This window comes from Vulpes vulpes, chromosome 1 (genome assembly GCF_048418805.1).
Source record: "Vulpes vulpes isolate BD-2025 chromosome 1, VulVul3, whole genome shotgun sequence".
Classification (NCBI taxonomy): Eukaryota; Metazoa; Chordata; class Mammalia; order Carnivora; family Canidae; genus Vulpes; species Vulpes vulpes.
This window is the reverse complement of record NC_132780.1, coordinates 106,809,843-106,828,642: the sequence shown is the minus strand read 5'-3', so window position 1 is coordinate 106,828,642 and position 18,800 is coordinate 106,809,843. Positions and strand designations below refer to the sequence as shown.

The following is an 18,800-nucleotide window of genomic DNA, read 5'->3' as shown; positions in this document are numbered from 1 at the left end:
AAGAACTTGTGAGGGTATTCAAGGCCCATAGGAGGTCACCTCTCCCAGCAATCCACCCCTCTGCCCTACAAGTTCTCTGCAGAACTCAAATTTTCAACATGAGTAAAGTACTCTGTCAAATACTGATTAATCTAACCAACAGACACTGGTACAAAGTCTGTTGTATTTGTCTCATTTAATATTTCAGATATCAACAGGGCTTCAACCATCAGGCCAAACTTCAGTTAGTGAATGACCTCAGTCATGCCGCATAAGATGAAAAATCGACCCCTTATGCATAAGTAGTATTTTTAGCTACAATCACCATTCTGTAGGTTATATCCCTATAACTTACCTTTTTTTATAACTGGAAATTTGTACCTTTTGATCACTTGTTTTGCCCCTCACTCCCCTCTGCCTCCATCCACCACTAATCTATTTTCTGAATCTATTCACAGCATGCCAGATTTTACATTCATGTTTTTACATTGTACATATAAGTGGGATTATATGTCTTTCTCTGTCTTGATTTATTTCATTTAGTTTAATGCCCTCAAGGTCTTTTGATGTTGTCACGAATGGCAAGTTTTCATTTATTTTTATGGTTGAATAAGATTCCATTATATATATATATATATATATATATATATATATATATATATATCACATTTTCATTATCCATTCATCCATCCATGTACATTTAAGGTTATTTCCATATTTTGGCTTTGTGAATAATGCTGCAATGAACAAGGAGATGCACATATCTTTTTGAATTAGTGCTTTGGATAAATACCCAGAAGTGGAATTGCTGAATTATATGGTAATTCTATTTTTACTTTTAGGAGGAATCTTTATACTATTTTACATAGTCATTTCACCAGTTTACATTTCTGCCAACAGTGTTATCTGTGCATGTGTGTGTGTGTGTGTGTGTGTGTGTGTGATAATTGCTATCCTAACAGGTATGATGTGATATCTCAGTGTGGCTTTCATTCACATTTCTCTGATGAGTGATTTTGAGTGCTTTTTCCTATATACTTTGTCCATCTGAATGTCTTCTTTGGGAAAAAAATTCATTTTCTTAATCTTTTTAAAATCAGATTAGTTAGGATTTTTATGCTATTAAGAGCTCCTTCTATATTTTGGATAGTAACCATTTATCAAATGTATGCTTTGCAAATACTTTCTTCCATTTCATAGGTTGTGTTTTCATTTTATTGATTATTTTCTTTGCTATGCAGTAGGTTTTTATTTTGATTTAGTCCCACTTGCCTACCTTCACTTTTGTTTTCTGTTTTTGGTGTCATGGTCAAGAAATCATTGCTAAAGCCAGAGTCAAGAAGATTTCCCTTTGTTTTCTTCTAGGAGTTTTACAGTTCAGGGTCTTGTGTTTAAGTTTTTAATCGATTTTTAGTTGATATTTATATATGATATAAGATAATGGTTCAAGCTCATTCCTTTGCATGTGGACATCTAATTTTTCCAATATAATTTATTGAAGTGAGTATTCTTTCCCAGTTTTGTTTTCATGATACCCTTACAGAGATCAGCTGACTATAAATGTGTGGATTTATTTCTAAGTGCTCTATTCTATTCCATTGATCTAAATGTCTGTTTTTATGCCAGTACCATACTGTGTTGATTATAATAGCTCTATAGCATATTTTGAAACTAGGAATTGTGATATCTCCAGTCTTGTTCTTCTTGCTCAAAATGCTTTGGCTTGTTAGGGTCTTGTGGTTCTATAATAATTTTAGGATTTTTTTTATTTCTATAAAAATGCCATTTGAATTTTGATAGGGATTTCATTGAATCTATAGATCACTTTGAGTTGTATGGACATTTTAACAATATTAAATTCATAAACACAGGATATCTTTTCACTTATTTCTTTCATCAGTGTTTTATGATTTTCAGTGTACAAGTCTTTCATCTCTTTGGTAAGTTTATTCCTAAGTATTTTATTGTTTATAATGCCATTAAACTATGATTGTTTTCTTAATTTCCTTTTCAGATACTTCAGTATTAGCATGCAAAAATGCAACTGATTTGTGTATGTTAGTTTTGTATCCTGAAACTTTCTAAATTTGTTTATTAGTTCTAACAGTTTGTGTGTGTGTGTATTCATGTCTGTCTGTGTGCATGTGTGTAGTATTTAGGATTTTCTATGTATTATACTCTTTCCCTTTCCACCGTCTATAAAGATCTATTATCTATGAGACCTCTAATGGTAAGTCTTTGACTATGGTATTTTTCACCTATGTACTTTTTTAAAGAATTAATCTGAGTCTCCACCTTTATTTTTAGCTCTTAAATTGAACCTCCCAGATTCTACTTCTAATCTTGATTCTCAGTAAGTCTTTAGTTTATGAAACTCATCATATTCACAGCATTTCTCCATGGAACCCCACATCACCCCCAAATACAAGTTGTCATTAACTGTGCAAGTCAGCACTACTACATTTCTGCTTGCTTTATAATTGTAACAGCCACCTAAATAACTATCTTAGAAGTATATACATTTCATCCTGTTACCATCCTGCTCAAGAATCTTTAATGACTCCCCATTATTTGGATCAAGTCCAAAATTTTGTGTTGATTTCGTTGAAACTTACTCCATTAATTAATAGACTGCTTGTACTCAAGCTGAGCTGAATTGTTTCTTTGTTCTGTGGGTCTGGCATTTTGCTTTAAAACTGAACTGGAGGGATCCCTGGGTGGCGCAGTGGTTTAGCGCTTGCCTTTGCCCCAGGGCGCGATCCTGGAGACCCGAGATCGAATCCCACGTCGGGCTCCCGGTGCATGGAGCCTGCTTCTCCCTCTGCCTGTGTCTCTGCCTCTCTCTCTCTCTCTCTGTGACTATCATAAATAAATAAAAAAATTAAAAAAAAAAAAAAAACTGAACTGGATTACACGAAATGATCTACAAAGGTGTTTTTTTTCCCCTATAGTTCTTATTTTATACAACACATACATGCACATGTTTATTTTTATTGTCTTCATTAGGTAACTGTTAACGGTATGCACGTGTAGGCAGGAACAGGGCTTATTCATGCAATTCAGCAGAAACATGGCTTTTACAGATTCTGGCTTGTAAATACATATATATATTTGAGCTTTTCTGACTGTGTGTAATAATTTAATGTTCTCCAGCGAGCCCCTGTGTACAATATACCACAAATGAGGCTGAATATCACCTTTTTATATCAGAGATAATAAATTATTTGTAGGAAGTTCTTATATAATATGTCTGTGATTATTCGAAATCTAAATGACATTAATACATTTATTAGCAAATGATATACTATATCTGTTACTATTTTTAGTTATTCAATACACATAACTTAGTAGTAAAATTTACATTAAAATTACATTTCAAACTTATTTTCATTAGCTCTTAGTCATCCAAAAACACTTGTTCTTTTTAACATTGTGGAATTGGGGAGCTATTAGGAATATCATGGATTCAAGAAGGAAGGTAATGTTTAAGTTTCCTTCCCCAGACCCCAGTGTAGTTAGCTTTAGCTAAGAGCCTTATACAAGGAAGCCCACATCTAATAGCAGAAACTCCAAGTGTCCCAGCTATATTGACAGATATTTTCATCGTGTATGTACTGCCAGACATTGGTCTGTGTTTACCTGACTTAACTACCAATGATGTGCTTCCAGTTTTGACCCTATGTATGCCCCTCTGATCTTAAACTGGCATGAGCTTTCTGAATTTTATAATTGCCATCTCTCTTTATGCTTGTAATCCAATAAGCCTGATTCAATCTTCCTCTCTTCACCAGAATGAGGGATGGAATCTGAATTGAATGGCATGTTAAAAAGGATATTGACTACAGATAAATCACTTTATACTTTTTCCTTTGTCCAAATTTCCTATTTATGCAACGACTCTCAATGGCAACCTTAAATTTTACTTTTTAACCCATTTTTTCCTGATAAATGAGGATTTGTCATATTGCTGTCTATTCTTCTAATAAAATGATCTTCCTCTCTGCCCATCCTATTCTTACAATCTCCAAAGCAACCCATCCATTTCCTAAATAATTCCAGTTCCTAGTTACCTCCCTGTTTTAACCATCCAAATAACTTACTAGTTGTGCATGAACCCTGGGCTGCTGTAAATGCCAGTTATTTCCTGGAAATTTTTCTAATGTAACACTGCAGCTGAAATCTCAGTGCCCAGTCCCCTCTTTAGACTTGAAGACATGACCCTACTTTTAGGAGGGGTGATATACCAAGCTGAGAAAGAACATATCTAAGCTCCCTTTGATATAAAGGTAAGCAGATGGCTAATGTTTTGGCTCAGGTTACTTGATTAGAAGTTTATTTAGTGGGACTCCCAGCAGTTTACTAATATGGGTTGATTCAACCATCAATTTCCTTTTTCCTTCCATCTTCCTCTCCTTGCAATGAGACTGGTGAGTTGGAGATTCGTCTAATGCAAACATGAGGACACTGTACAGAAAGAAACATATGCCATAGGGGAAAAGCAGAATGGTAGAATGATTTGGGTACAGCCACTGTACCAGCCTTGATCTAACTACTTTTTGTCTTCATTTTACACAAGAGAACAATAAACACCAAAATTTTAATAAATTGCTAATAGCAGGTCTCTGTTACTAGCAAATAAATTATTCACTGATTTCTACTCCATAAAAGAAAATATGAATTACAAATGCCATTATTTTTTCTACATTGCTTTTGCTTTCTAAAGTTTGTTTAGAATTTATTGTCACTTAGCACATGGTCTGGCATATTCTTTATGCATTTAATAATATTTGCATTGAATATTAGAAAATAAATATCTCTTCCTTTTCATTTTACCAGAAATACAATATGTATCCTTAGAGAGACCAAGAAAATGAGCTAGAGAAAGAGGAGAGAGATTGAGTAAAACAGGTTATGAGGTCTCCTCTGCTAAAAATTCAACAAGGGAGGAAAAAAAATTGTTATCAGTTGCAGGAGGCCAGGATCTTTGTATGTGATTGGAGCAAGTCACTTCCTCATTTTCCTGCTCCATAAAGAGTTGAGGTGCATTATCTCAGAAATAAATTTAGATCAAGAAAGTTTTATAATTTATTATATCAGATAATACAGTGTTTAGGTTTTTACTTCTGGATATTTACCTAAACTAAAAACAAACATTTTGTTTCAGATAACATCAGCAGTGTATCAAGCTGTTGGTCACATCCTCCATTTCCACATCCAAGAAATGAGAAATTTAAGGCTATTCAGAAGGCATTGTTGTTATTTGTTTTGTTTCTGAAATAAGATTCTATTTCCAGCAGGTGCATAAAATTTCCAGTAGGAAAAAAAAAAACTTCTTGAAGAAATTTCTCCAAATATTAAAAAGTTTCAACAAGAAAACAAGTATACATCACCCTGTTCCCTTACTCCCCTCAGTAATTTCATGTTACATTTGTAAGGAATATTGTAACCAACTAGCCCTATGTCAGCTATTACATTTCTCAGTATAGTGATTCCCTTATCCATGGTTTCAGTTTCTCATGGTCAATTGCAGTCTGAAAATATTAAATGGAAAATTCTAGAAATAAATAATTTATAAATTATGCACCATTCTGAGTAGTGTGATGAAACCTTGCACCCTCCTGCTCCATCCTAGTTGGGATGAGAATCATCCCTTTGTTCAGCATATCCATAGTGTACCTGCTACCGGCCCATTAGTCACTTAATAGTTATCTTGGTTGTCAGATCAGCAATCTTCATGTCACAGTGCTTATGTTAAGTAACACAAGTGTTACTTAATGGATTAAATAGATGATGGGGATTAAGGAGTGAACTTGTGGTTTTTGTTTTGTTTTGTTTTTTTAAGATCTTATTTATTTGATAGAGAGAGATGGAGAGAGAGAGCACAGACAGCAAGAAGGAATAGAGAGAGAGGAAGAAGTAGGCTCCCCACTGAGTAGGAAGCCCAACGTGGGGCTCAATCCCAGGACGCTGAGATCATGACCTGAGCCAAAGGCAGATGCTTAACCGACTGAGCCACCCAGGTGCCCTTAAGGAGTGTACTTGTGATGAGTACCGCGTGATGTATGGAAGTGGTAAATCACTGTTATCCACTTGAAAATAATATTATGCTGTATGTTAACTAACTGAGCTTTAAGTAAACACTTTTTTAAAAGTCAAAATAATCAAATGCAATGTGAAATAAATAAATAAATAAATAAATAAATAAATAAATGCCCCCATAGTGCAAGAGTAGTGATGCTGGCAATTTGGATATGCCTAAGACAAGCTACGAAGTGCTTCCTTTAAGTGAAAAGGTTAAAGAGCTTGACTTAATACAGAAAAAAAATATATATATATATGTGCTGAGGTTGCTAAGGTCTATGGCAAGAACAAATCTTCTATCGCTGAGAAATCGTAAAGAAAGAAAAAGAAATCTGTGCTAGTTTTACTGTGTTAATCTTTTACTGTGCTTAATTTATAAATTAAACTTTATCACAAGTATGTATATACAGGAAAAATGTGTATGTGTAGGGTTCAGTACTGTCCACGTTTTCAGGCATCCACTGGGGACCTTGGAACATATCCTTTGTGGATAAGGGGTACCACCATAGTAACAGACTATTTATTTTTAACTAGTCACATTGCCATATGCATTAAAAGTCACTATTCTGCTTTCCCACTGCTTTGCACTATTCTGCTTTCCCACTGCTTTGCAACTAAGTGTGGCCATGAGATTAAATTCTTCTAAAAAATCATAAGCAGAAATATAATGTGACATTAAGGATTTTTTTTCTTTTAAAAAAAGAAAAAAAAACTCTACTTTCTGTGCTTGATATAGTGGCTAGTCTTAGCAACAGAGACGGAAGACACAGACAAAGATCGCAGGAGGGAGAGATGAAAGGAGGTTAGGTCAGAATGTGTGGAGCCCCACGTCAATTGTGGGACATAGACCTCTGGATCTCTTAAATGAGAGAGATTAAATTGGAATCTTGTTTAAGTCCTTTACCAGAGGTTTTTATTTTGTATGTAGCCAAAATTAATCCTAAGTAACACAATTCTTATTTCTGCAGAGCCCCGAATGCACACCTTCTGGATATCTGAGACAGATTTTTATATCTAAAAGTGAACTTGTGTGATTATTTTAATTCCCTAATTCATGGATTGATTTCACATTTGTAACAGTACCTTCTTTTTCTTTATAATAGTTATTTTTTGGGAATATGTTGCAAAATTCATTTACATAAGCACAGAAACATTTTACTAGATTAAGATATCCACAGAGATAGGAAATATTATAAATCCATCACTGAAATTATTACATCTAATCTATTCCTTTAAGCTTTTCAGAAGATTTAGAAATAGATTATTTGGGAGTACTATCTCCCTTAAGACTTCCCGAGCTTGAGATTTATGGAAACAGAGACATTGCAAATAGTAGCAAAAGAGATCTAAGCACCATTTGTTCAAGTCAGAGTAAGAAAATTCAAGACAGTAAAATAACTCCCATTTCAGAAGAACTTAAAGGCGATGGTTTTAAAAAGCTGTGGAAGGCAGAGGAGTATTACTAAATTGGATAAAGCTTTATATCCATCAAAAAATCCCTGGAAATTTTTTATTTCTAAATTACCCTTGGGGAGAAATTGGACCTAAAAATATATTCAGCGTTTGAATGTGTGTCTGTGTATTTTTGAAGGTGTATGTTCCATTTACCAGCTAGTGAAACGAATTAGCTTTCATAATGAAAGTATCTAATTGTATAAGTGTATTTAGATGTATTCTTCTTTAAAATGTTGTTGAAGATGTAGATCTTATTTAATAATTTAGTAATGTTTAATGTCATCATATTTAATGTTTGTGAACTTTATGATATAGACCATTAAAATGAAAAACTGATACTTACTGAGAACTATGTAACACGTAGACTCTTAGGTCATACAATTTAATTGTAACCGTTTTATATACTTCCAAACCAAGTATTTTATCATTTGCTTAAGACCTCAGAACCAGAAAGCCAAAGAACTAGATTTAATCCACAGTCACATTCTTTTGCAGTATTGCAGTAGTTTTACAGTTTTAATTTTTTAAGCAATAAAAATGAGAATTTAGTGATTGATTTACAGAGAATCACTTGCATATCCCTACTGCTGAGAAGTTATTGTTTGGGCCTCAAAGTCAAATAGACAAATCAGCAACACTGATCTGGTAAAAACCTTGTGCCTACTGCAGATGCAAAAAAACAATGATTTTATTAAAAACAACAACAAAAAAACACCCTAAGTACTAAAATCAACCTTTTAGGAGCTGAACTTGCAAACCTAAAAATATAAAGTGATGACAGTATTATCATAGGCTGCTTAGAAACTTGAAAGAATTCTTTTAAGTGTGAAGCCTAGTGTTTGTTTTGACAGAGCTGGAGAGCTGATAATTCATTGTCACTAATCCATTTTTTTCTAAACAATTCTGCTTCTTCAAGAAGTAATTCCCAATAAACCACAACACTTACTTTAAAAAAGCAAAATAAGGTAACAACTAGAAAGAGAAATATGTGGCCATATGTTACTTATTACCCATTGACATTGCATAGTTCAGTGGCTGACAAACATTAGAGAACTCTAATTGCCTGAGGATATTTTTTAAAAGACAGATTCCTGAACCCTAATCTCAAAGATTCTGTTACAATAAGTGTGCTATATGACCCAGAGACATATGCATTTCATGGATCCATTTGGAGAGTCTCATAAAAAAATGGTCTATAGAGCACATTTTGAGAACTACTGAATCAATATGCATGTTTATTCAATTTGTGTCATAGTATATAAGCATGAAATTATACATCTAAATGAAATCAATGAGTATGAAAATCCTTAATTTACCAAAGGAAAAACAACTCAGTTGAATGTTAGAAACTAAGTCAAATGTGTAGAATCTGAGATTTTTCCCTACTTACAAGTTAACAAATCAGTTTGCCATAATTTCATGGATGCTGGCAGGAGGCATGATTTCCTGGGTCAAGGATAAGACTTCTTTACTCACTACACAGCAAATGGCACGAGCTTCATGTTCATGACAGTTCTTCTTGGATCTCACAAGAATGACAAGGAGCACACAGGTAGATGCTACACATATAGGAAACCTCAACATTTTATAAAAAAGATTGCATAAGAACATGCCCAAATCTCACCCTGTAAGGAGATAGTATTCTGAGTGTCAAATAAACCTTCATTTTCTCTGGGGGGAGATACTATCCTTACCTTTCAAGGCCATTTACTCTACAAAAATTCTTGAGAAGTTAGTCTGGTCAAGAAGTTCTCATTGTCTTAGCTTAAAGGAGATACAGAAACATGAAAGGCCCAATGAAGAATTCTCTTAACAATGATTCCCCCCCCCTCCATTTTTATTTGGATATTTTAAGGCATAATTACAGGGTACTCACTATCTCATCTCATTTCCAGTGTGACTTAATTCATTTCTGCTTTTCCTCCAAGGAGATGTGAAGATTTGTCACCATCACCTCATGAGATTTCCTGAATATCACAAGAGGAGTCCACACATTGTAGCCCCACAAGAAAAAGATAAACCATAATTATGCAGCATCAGACTGGATAATTGTGACTTCCAATTCAATTTCCATGCAATCCTGGGCACTTCAGTATTCAATATGATGTTCAATTTCTCTCTTTTTAGGTAACTTCCCAAGATATGTTTGGAAGCTGTATTGAGTGAAGTAAAGCCCTCTCTTGCACTCTCCCCTTACATCCACCAAAGTTTTCATCCCCATCACAGCTTCGTTATCCTTTCACCAAAGAGAAAAGAAAATCCCATTATCTCACTCACTTTTCCATTTCTAAAGTAAAATTATATTCTTAAACATAAGCCAGATTCTTAGAAAATTATTTTCAACTTCTCTAAAACCAAGAGGCCTAAATCTCCCAACCTTTATAGATGTATTTTCACTTCTGATATCTACAACTGCCAAAGATGCGGAGGAAAACCTTAAATATTTACACCGTCCCATTAAAGGACCTAGATAGTGATATCCTGGCACAGGAACTATAACATTTTTATTTTCATTATTTGTTTGTTTTTGCTTAGGAAAATGGTCCAATCCAAATCCAAAATATTAGAAAGATAATATCAGAAAATGTGGGAAAGTTATTATCTAGAACCAAAAATATTCTCACTTCTTACATCTATCATTATGTTTTATATTTAGAGCACACATGGTGAAAAGTACTATGTTAAGCAACGTATTTTATTTATTTTTTTAAACTTTTTTTAAAATTTTATTTATTTATGATAGTCACAGAGAGAGAGAGAGAGAGAGAGAGGCAGAGACACAGGCAGAGGGAGAAGCAGGCTCCATGCACCGGGAGCCCGACGTGGGATTCGATCCCGGGTCTCCAGGATCGCGCCCCGGGCCAAAGGCAGGCGCTAAACCGCTGCGCCACCCAGGGATCCCAAGCAACATATTTTAAATAGATACTTGGTTTACTTGGTTTGATATCTGATGAAAATCTATTAATTATTTTTTTAAATTATGTAGCTAAATTATTTGTATTTCAATTTTCCCCCCAAATCATGTTAAAACTAAACCAGGCCATTCAGAGAGAGAAAGTGAATGAGAAGGACAGATACAGAGAGAGAGAGAGAGAGAGAGAGAGAGAATATAATCTCACCACCAAAAAGACCCAGGTGATGAAAGACCCCCAATAAATAGCAATCGTAACTACAAAAAAAGGAGATTCCATGATGAATGATAGATGTAAGACGTGAGAATATATTCAGTACTAAGATATATCTCCCACATTTTCTGATATCTGTACCTTATATCCCCTCATGGGATGAACTGCCAATCCACTTAAAAAAGAGAACTCTTTGAACATTTTTTAATACTCTTGTGAAATTTTCCATTAATGAAACAGTAGTTGACCTTAAAGTAGTCCAATATAACAGCTTCTGAACTTGTCGACTGCTTATTGATTTCTTTAGCTTGTTTGCTAATATTCTGTTCACAAGTTCAATATCCAAAGTTTGAGTGTGATGACTGCAGCCTATTCCAAAACTAGATAATAATTTCAAAGGGAGAAATAAACAGGTGAGCTTCCTATCACAGTATGGTAATGTTTTGACACTGCTGTCTGCCCTGCAGTCAAAAGACTGGAAAGAGCATGCCCTTGAAGCTTCATTCTGATGTCACAATGTGATTCAAAGTAATCAGAATGAATATTCATGTTTTCTGGTGTCTGAGATGCTGTCATGGGCCCATCAGTTATTAAACAATGACAACATGATGTTTTGATGATCATGTTTTATTATTCCTACCAACTGTTGTAACATAGACTTGAGCATCCAAGGTCTATCTCTTAACTAAAGCTGATTTACTGTTTTAACAACATTGTAAAATAACATGTAATTCACAAAAATAGCAAGGAAATGTAACAAATTAGTATATACTCCCTCAGGCTTTAAAATCTTAATTTCTCTTCCCAAGAAAAACAGAGTAATAGAGATGAGATTCATCCATCCACCTAAAATAGCCGAAAAGCAGACGAAGTATATAAACCAATGTTTTTAAGATGTCCATCAAAGAAGGACAGTAATCCCTGAGTAACATGAAAAAGGTGAGGGTGACCACCAAGATTGTCTCAGCTTTATTCCATTTGAGTAAACAGAGCAAAATATAGAAAGGAGCTGTATAGATAATGAACTTCAGAGATTTAGAAAAGGTCCTTTTCAAGTATTCAACACAGTAGTAAAAACATATCTGTGTGAAGAAACTACCTGAGGCTGAGGAAAACACACACACACACACACACACACACATACACACACAAAGGGATTAACAGTAACATCCCCAGTGCTCCAACAGGGACAGCAATAGTGGTTATTCCTCCCAAGAACACTGGTAAGCTTCATAATTCAGGGAAAATTGAGTAAACAGAAGGGTAAGGAGTGAGTAGAGGAGAATAATTAGTCCTAATTTGACCACCATTCCAGTCCCATCTAAGAAATCTTAAAATCTGGAATAAAATGATCATACTATTTTCAAGAAACTGGACTTCAGTGAAAACAAAACTGAAAATACTTATAGGAATATAAAATATCCATAAAAGTAAAATTTGCAATATATGGTATTCAACAAAAAAAAATTACTAGATAATGTGGAGAACTCAATTGAAATAGACCCGTAGTGGACAAAGTTGTTAGATTTAGCAGGCAAAGAAATTAAATTAATTAATATAACTGTATTCCATATGTTCAAAAGATAAGTAGAGACTAGGAAGATATAAAAAATTAAATTTCAAGAGATGAAAACTAAAATATTATCTAAAAAATATACTAGATGGATTAATGGCAGAATTATAGAATAATTAGTGAACTTGAAGACATGAGAATGAAATTTTACTAAAAATCGAGTAATAAAAAATTATAATGCACAAAATATCAGTTACCAAAGTTTACGTGCATAATTTGCATGTAATTGGAATTTCCTGAGTAGAGAAAAAATATTTAAATAAATAATGACTAAAATTTTTCCAATTTGATGAAAATCATAATCCCACAGTAGATATTCCATTCAACGTTTTCCAAATAAAATAAACATGATGAAAACTATATCAAGGCGTATCATAATCAAATGTCTTAAAATGAGAGGTGAAGAGAAAACCTTATAGGCAGTTGGAGAAAAAGACGTTATGGACAGAAAGGTTAGGCTCTTGGTTTCAGCTCAGGTCATGAGATCTCAGGGTCAAGAGATCAAGCCTGGAGTGGGCCTCCCTGCTGGATGTGGAGCCTGCTTGAGATTCATTCTCTGCCCCTCTCCCCACTGCTCCTACTCTTTCTCTCCAATTTCTCTCTCTTAAAAAAAAAAAAAGAAAAAGAAAATCTCTAAGTACTTGGAAATTATAAATAATAAATTATTGATGAATTTAAAATGATTCAATTCATGCCAAGTGTGTTTTCTGACACCTGGTATTAAAATAGAAATCACTAGCATACAGTAAGAAAAGGATATCTGGAATATACCCAAATATATGGAAATGAAATTACACAGTTCAGAATAAAATATGAGTCAAAGAAGAAATCAAATGGGGAGATCAGAATGTGTTTCTAACTATAAGAAAATAAAAATAAAATATATTAAAATTTTCGGCTGTCACCAAAGCAGTAATTAAAGAATAATTTATAGCATTAAATGTTTATATTAAGAGAGAAAAATAAATCAGCTCTTCATTATCTTCATGGGAAAAAAAAGATGAAGGAAGGAAGGAAGGAAGGAAGGAAGGAAGGAAGGAAGGAAGGAAGGAAGGAAAGAAGGAAGGAAGGAAGGAAGGAAGGAAGGAAGGAAGGAAACTAGTACGGGGCAAATAAAACTCAAGTAAATAGAAAAAAAATGGGAAACAGAGTAGAAATCAATGACATAACAACAGAGAAATCAATAAAACAACTTTAGAAATATTTTCTTTTGAAAAAATATTTTATTTATTTATTAATGAGGGGGGGGGGTAGAGAGAGAGAAGAGGGTGCAGAGGGAGAAGCAGGCTCCACACAAGGAGCCTGACGTGGAACTCAATCCCGGGACTCCAGGATCAGGCTCTGGGCCGAAGGCAGGTGCTAAACCGCTGAGCCACCGGGGAATCCCCAGAACCATTTTCATAAGATACAGAATTTTGAATGAAATGCTTCTCTCAATAGTTCAAAAATATCATCCCACGTCTTACAGCTTGCATATTTTCTGAGAGGAATCTGTTATATTTCATTGTTGTTGTTGTTCCTCTTTATGTTTCTTTTTTCTCTGGGTGCTTTCTAGATATTTTATTCATCTTTCTTTAAATAAGCATTTTGGCCACTATGTGTCTGCAGTTTTTTTTTTTTTTTTCTTGCTTACTATTCTCTGGGCTACTTGGACCTACAATTCATTTTCCTTTCATTTGGAAATTCTTGGCCACTATCTGATCAAATTTGTGTTGCATACTTGTGTTGTCTTGGATACTCTACTTTTGATTTTATTAACTAATTAATAGTTTTATCCTTTCTATTTTTGTATTTGAGCTTGGATCATTTCTGTCAATATATCTTCAAGTTCACTGTTATTTTCCCAATTTGTAACCAGCCTGTTCTTGAATTCATCCCAAGAATTCTTTATCTCTAGTATTTCTGTATCTAGCATCCCTTTTGACTTTTTGAATAATTTCCACCTCTTTGCTGAAATCCTCCATCTTTTCATGCATGCTGCTCACATTTTCCACTGGACCCTTTGTCATATTAATTGTAATCATGTTGTTCTCCCTCTCTGATACATTCGGAATCTAGTTTTGCTGATTATTTTTTACCTTGACAATATGTTTTTTTGCTTTTTTGTGCATCTACAATTTTTTATTTAGTTACAGTGTTGTGTGGGGAAGACCAATTGAAAATGGAGTAATAGTGTGATACCTGGTACACTTATGTTGGGGCATTAAGGGGACAGCTGTTGCCAGGTTGCTATTACCTTAGGATTGGAATGGAGCGTGTGGTGCTAGAAACTTTCTTTAGAGTTCCCATTCAGTTCTGTCAGCAGTTACTGCACACAGGTGCCATGAAGGGGGTCTTATTGTTGCTTACTCCACTCAGTGGGACCTGGAAGTGTTCTTCATTCTCCTGGATCAGACTCAGTCTCTGATGAGCCCTGTTTACATGGGCCTAGGGTGTAGGGTTTCCTCAGCACTCCTTCCCCACTTCTCCACTGCAAGTAAACTCTGTCTTTCTACCTGTCTTCCATGGGGGTCTTCCATGGGGGAGATTTTTTTTCTACCTCATCATTAGCAGTAGCTCATCTCATCTTGGTGTTGATACAGAATCTTGGGCTTACAAAAGTTTTTGTTTTGTTTTGTTTTTGCTTTTTCTTTTATTTTACGTCATGAGCAATGAATCACTGCTTATTCTGTGGTTTGGGAAATATTTTCTAACCATCTCCAAGAGGCAAGCAGTTTTATTTTTTTTCCATTCTACAACAAGCAGTGGATTTTGTATGAGCCCTTTAGATGAAATGATTCACTGTCCCTGCACCATCAGCATAAAGCCTTTATTTACTTCCAACGAAAGAAGTGTCTAGGGAAACAAGCGTAGCTTCATGCATGAGTTCCAGTGACATCCAGTTACATCCTGTACATTTTGCCATCAAGCAGGATCGCTCCTCAGACCTAGTTCCAGTCTTTCTTGGTACAGACCTGTTGAAAATATCTTAAGATTAATTATAAACTTCTTGTCTTTCTGGAGCTCCCAGCTATGCAAAATTGATATGCTAGCCTACACTTGACCTTTAAAGATTCTAGAAAAATATCAGTCAATTTTATCTTAATTCATGGCAGTCACCTTTCTCCCATGTTTTAAAAAGGATATATTCCTTCTCTCCATGGTGGGAATTTTTAATCCCTTGAAATAAAGTTTTAATTTTTTTTTCTCTGGGATGGACTCTAGAAAAATTATGATTTTGTAGATTATTTGGCTTTTCTAATTTTTAGTTTTAAGAATGACATTCTACAGGTTTCTACAGCCTAAATGGAACAGAATTCTCTTTATATTTTATTTATTGTTTCTATTGATTTATAACAATGTCTGTGAGTAGAAGCAAGACCTTTCCATATCATTCTGACCAGAAATTAGACCCTGATGTTAAATATAAATAAGAGACATAAGACATCTAGTGAAAAATTATAGGGGACTAGATATTGTTTTAGAGTTAACACATATTCCAATTGAAGATCATATTTTAGTGTATATGTAGTAGTTTGTAACCATATTATGCTCCAGTATTTTTCTTAGCATTGATTAAATGGAAATGATTCATAAGACAAATTAAAATCACATCAAATAAAGTCAAAACTTGATCCAGCTTCTTCTATAATTACACACAACTCCAGTTGGCAATAATTGTATAAGCAATACCTTCTGGCTGTCAAGCGTTATTTTACAATATCTGGTGGAAAATGGTAGAAAGACTGTTTATTGACAGAAATGAACTCAACTTTGGAATTCTCAGAGGATATTACAAATAGTGCTACCAAATGCCCTCAGTTATTATTTAGGTGTCTAGCTCATCACTGAGGAATCTAAAAGGATTTTCCTATCAATGAAACCCTTATTTTAGTATTATCAACTTCATTTTAGTCTTACCACAACAGGAAATGATAGCCAACTATCATTTTCAGGGATAGTTTGGTACATTTAAAGTAATTTTCTAGGGAGCCTCTGGGTGGTTCAGTAGTTGAGCATCTGCCTTTGGCTCAGGTCATGATCCTGGGGTCCTGGGATCGAGTCCCACATCAGGCTCCCTGCAGGGAGCCTGCTTCTCCCTCTGCCTGTGTCTCTGTCTCTCTCTCTGTCTCTCATGAATAAATAAATAAAATCTTTTTAAAAAATTAAAAAATAAAATAAGTCTCCAAATATGTCTTAAGGAAGGTGTAAGTCAACATATTATTACAATCAAAGTATGTTTAGTATTTGTTGTCATTTATCTAGTTCATTTAGTCTTTCAATTAATATTTATTCAGTACCTCTACTGTGCTAGAACCTCTTCTAGGTACAAGGGTTAAATTAATGTGAACAAGTAGACATGGTTAGTGTTTACTTGTGCTTAAAATTTAGAGGCTAAAAAAAGCATATGCAGAAAATCATGCTCTGTGATAAATGCTGCAGTAGGGAGCATATCTGATCATAGGCAGAGAAAGAGAGAAAATGTGTTTCTCTTTGACGGATTATTCAGTGTGGAGAAATGAACTAAGCACCACATGGATTATGGATTATTGGTTTTTGACTTCTGCACTTAATTTTTTTAATAACACAATGATGGTACATTTTTTTCCTCTATTCTAGCTAAGGGCTTTCATTCCACCAATAACTAAGATCAAATGTTATTAAATGTTCATTTCGCCATCCTTCTGCAAATACTCGATTTTTCCTGTCATTCAGCACAGTGCTGCTTCTGTCTATCTTAATGCTGGCATTAAGATCATGAGCCCCTTTTCTCCAATAGTGCAGGCTTTGAAAACTCTTATTAAGTTATTGATGCAATTTGATATTTTTCCATAATCTGTATTTAAACAAAATTGCATCATTGCATCATCTTTTCTAAATACATCTCTATTAAAACTTGCCTTAAACTATCAGATTGCTTTTGCCACCATTAGCCATACTGTATGTTTGTATGTTTCATTTACTTTCACAATAAACTTCTGTGTAGTGAAAAAAAATAAAAAATAAAAAATTTTAAAAAATGGAGTGAAAGATGAGAAAGAGAGAAAATGTGTTTCTCTTTGATGGATTATTCAGTGTGGAGAAATGAACTAAGTACCACATGGATTATGGATTATTATATAATGTCCATGTTTTTTAGATTCTGATGGCTACCCAATATGAGAAAAGAGCCCTGAATTTCATTAGATAGAAGGAAGGTCCTATTTGAAATTTAATTTTTACTTTCCAATGCTTTTCATAAAATATATGTGGTAACCTATAATAATTTGTGTAGAATAGCATTTTTTTCTGAATGTACAATATGGTTGGTAACATGTTGAAGGCCAACCTTATTCTCAAGAAACAATCAATATAAAAATAAGGATTATAGATATGCAAGATTAATTAGCTTGAACTGAAACCAATTACATATATTAGTGCCTTCTTTATTTTTATTTCTAATATTTTAGAAGCTACGTGATAAATAAGTCTACTTGAAGAAAGGCAAACTGAAAAGGGAGTTTCTATCCAGGCTGGAAAGCAGAAGTTCCTCCGTTAGCATCTGAAGTAAGTAATTCATGATGGGGATTAATATAACATCATTCTTTTAATCAGCTTGTTAGTTGAATTAATTCACACTGAATTTTAAGGGTATATACCCTGCATATTCAAATAATTAGTTCCTAAGTACAAGCAAAATTCTTTTTCTGTAACACTGTTTATAGGCACTGTTTTAGGCTCTAATGATAACACGGATATCTCTCAAGGTGCTCATATTCTTTAAATGGAAGAAAAAATGAATTTAATTTCATGTAAATGCTATAAAGAAAATAAAGCAGGATATTGGGATAAAGGAAAAATATATATTGGGCAGGAGCTGAGAATGTATTTGGGATAACTTGGTCAGAGACAACATCTCTGAAGATACAAAATTCGAATGGTATTTGAGCACATACCTGCATGATCAATCCCTAGCCTGTTGAAGGAAGACTAGAGCAAGGACAGACAATAGAATCTCTGAACTTTATAAAGGCTCTGAACAAGAATGTGCTCAACTCTTTTAATTCACTGTAAGAAGCTTAATTAATTCAGTCAAAATATAGAGAAACAAGAGAGAAAGGGTTAGGATATTAAGCTGCAGAAATAATTAAGGAACATGTCATATATGGCCTTTGGGCATTCTAAAGAGTTTGGCACATTCTAATTGGTAAAGGAAAGCACTGGATATTTTTGATGAGAGGAATGAGGTGCTCTGAGTTATAATTTGATCAGCTTACTTTTAACAAACTCTTAGATAACTTTGTGTGAAGCTAGGAATGCAAAACATGATTTTGGCTTGGAATGCTCTTGTCAAGTCGCTGAATCTGTTGGTCATTTAATCTCCTTCAGGTAGCCTCATGATCTAAGGTCCACATATGACATTACTGGGCCCAGTGATACTCTGTCAATTTATTTAGTTTCTCAGGCAGGGTCTCGAAGTCATGATATTTAAGGATAATGTGTTTAGACTATTTAACAGCAATAATTTTGATCTATTACTGCCTGTGTTACCAGGGAAACTCATAAAACTATTGTTTCATGGAAAAATATTCATTATGACACATTTAGAGAGACCAAAAGTTTTATCC

At 34.2% G+C, this 18,800-nt stretch overlaps 1 long non-coding RNA gene across 1 annotated transcript in view; it reads left to right on the top strand.

The window, feature by feature from the left end:
- Nucleotides 1-18,800, top strand: part of LOC140594027 (uncharacterized) — a 488,215-nt gene that overhangs the window by 168,661 nt on the left and 300,754 nt on the right. Inside the window, exon 2 of the long non-coding RNA XR_011994571.1 lies at nt 17,643-17,739. This is a non-coding gene — a long non-coding RNA (uncharacterized lncRNA). The remainder of the gene's footprint in view (nt 1-17,642; nt 17,740-18,800) is intronic.